Below are 2,467 nucleotides of genomic sequence, written 5' to 3' on the forward strand. Positions count from 1 at the left end.
TTTCAGTTTCGACAAATATAGGTGTAGTTTTGGTCTCCGTCAGTTTCGTCAGAGAAACTTGTTTTCAGTTCAAATAATCCGAGCTGCGTCTCGGTCGTAGTTTGTTAGGTTTCTCCGCGGCCCTGACCCGATCGTGGGATGGCACGAACAAGACGGTCATGGCCACATCGCGAGTGATGCGCGGGGAGCGCTGGGATGGCAGTGCTCACGACCCGGGCGTGGCTTATTTTCCGGTTTCAGTTAGCGTTGTAATAGCTAAATAAGAAGAGAAATACAGAGCAGAAAAGCTGCGAGGTTAAACGCGGCACAAAAACATCATGGTCTTCCTCTGTCTCTCTCGTGTGAGCTCGAGCGCTAGGTCTGACAAGTGGCATCAGAGCCCCGTTTGCTAGGATCCTGTGATGGCAGGTGATGATGGCAAGAAGAAGGCGGGGGACGCCGACGACGACGGTAGCAAAGGCTCGCCAAAGTCCGCAGCCGGCCAAGGGCGCGAGCTGGCGGTGGCGAGGCAGTTCGCTCCGGTCGTGTCGGGTCACGCCAACGTGCCACCATTGACCCGCACGAACTACGCCGAGTGGAGCCTCCTCATGGAGGTCCGGATGCAGGCAAGAGGGATGTGGCGCGCGATCCTGGGCGCGGAGGATCTTGACGACGAGTACGGGTACCGCAACGACAAGGGCGCGATGGAGTTCATCCTCCGATCGGTGCCCCCTGAGATGCTGCCCATGCTGCGCAAGCACCAGACCTCCCAAGAGCTGCGGGAGGCGATCCGCGCCATGCGCGCGGGCTCCGCGCGCGTCCGAGATGTGAAGGCCCAGACCCTGCGGGGAGAATTCGATCAGCTGCGACACAAACCCGGTGAGTCCATTGATGATCTGGCCATGTGCCTCACAGGGATGTGCGCGCGCCTCGACGAGCTTGGAGACGCGATCAGCGACAAGCGCGTGATCCAGAAGTGGCTGCGAATCGTGCCCAAGCGGTACTCGCAGCTCGCGGTCTCCATCGACAACCTGGTCGACCTGGACACGACGTCGATCGAGGAAATTATCGGTCGTTTCAAGGCAGCCGAGGAGCGGTACGAGCTGGACGCCGAAAAGGAGGGCGGCAGCAAGCTCCTGCTCACTCTGGAGGAGTGGAACGCGCGGGTCGGGCGCGGTGATCAAGGCGGGTCCTCTAGCGGGGGGGGAGGGGCAACGGCGGCAAGAAGGGGCGTGGAAAGGCCCACGGCGACCGCGACAAGGGTGCCGCCCGCCCGGGCGGCGGAAAAGCTGGACCCAAGCGCTCCGGCAACTGCCGCTACTGCGGTATTAGCGGCCACTGGGCTCGCGAGTGCCGCAAGAAGATGAAGGACGAGGGCGGCGGCGAGGCGCACCTCGCGGCAGTAGAGGACGAGGATCCTGCGCTCCTCATGGCGCACATGACGCCACTGCCTGCAGAGCACGAACTGGACGCTCGCGGCGATCAGCTCGTGCATCTTCACGAGGAGGGCGCTGAGGTCAGCCTCGGGGCTGCCGGCGACATCAAGGAACCTGTCTGGCATCTGGACACCATCAAACCACATGACGGGCAATTCCACCGTCTTCTCGAAGCTAGATCGCCACGTCGCCGGCACGGTTCGTTTCGGTGACGGGTCAGTGGTCGAGATCGAGGGGCGCGGGACGGCGGTCTTCGTCGCTCACGGAGGACGTCACCGCGTGCTTTCAAAAGTATACTTCATACCTCAACTACGTACCTCGATCATCTCCGTCGGACAGCTGGACGAGGCGGGCTGCACTGCTCTGGTGCAGAGCGGCATGATGGTGGTGTGCGATCGTCAGGAGAACATCATCGCCAAGGTATACAGATTGAGGAACCGCCTCTACACCGTCGAGCTGGAGATCACGCGGCCCGTGTGCTTAACGGCCATGGCTGGTGAGGACGCGTGGCGCTGGCACGCGCGCTACGGCCACCTGAACTTCGACGCGCTCCGGAAGCTGGCCCAGGACGGCATGGTACGCGGCAAGCCCCTGGTCGAGCACGCCGATCAGGTCTGCGATAGCTGCCTTGTCGGCAAGCAGCACCGCGCCCCGTTCCCCACGGAGGCGAACTACCGAGCCGGCGATCGCCTGGATTTGGTCCACGGTGATCTGTGCGGCCCGATCTCGCCGCCGGCGCACGGAGGGAAAAGGTACCTTCTGTTGCTCGTGGATGACAAGTCACGCTACATGTGGATCATGCTCCTGAGCAGGAAAGACGAGGCACCCGCGGCGATCAAGCGCTGGCAGGCCGGCGTCGAGGTGGAGACCTCCGTCAAGCTGCGCGCGCTCCGAACTGACAGGGGCGGCGAGTTCACCTCAACAGAGTTTGGGGAGTACTGCACTGACCGTGGCGTACGCCGGCAGCTCACTGCCCCGTACTCGCCGCAGCAAAACGGCGTCGTAGAGCGCTGGAACCAGACCGTCGTCGGGACGGCACGGTGTCTTCTGAA

The 2,467-nt window shown here is 62.5% G+C and overlaps 1 pseudogene; it reads left to right on the forward strand.

The window, feature by feature from the left end:
- The first annotated feature begins 401 nt into the window (after positions 1–401).
- Positions 402–2,223, forward strand: LOC147961414 (uncharacterized; annotated as a pseudogene).
- Positions 2,224–2,467: the final 244 nt, after the last annotated feature.

This window comes from Triticum urartu, chromosome 7A (genome assembly GCF_056163025.1).
Source record: "Triticum urartu cultivar PI428250 chromosome 7A, HENAU_Tu73, whole genome shotgun sequence".
NCBI lineage: Eukaryota > Viridiplantae > Streptophyta > Magnoliopsida > Poales > Poaceae > Triticum > Triticum urartu.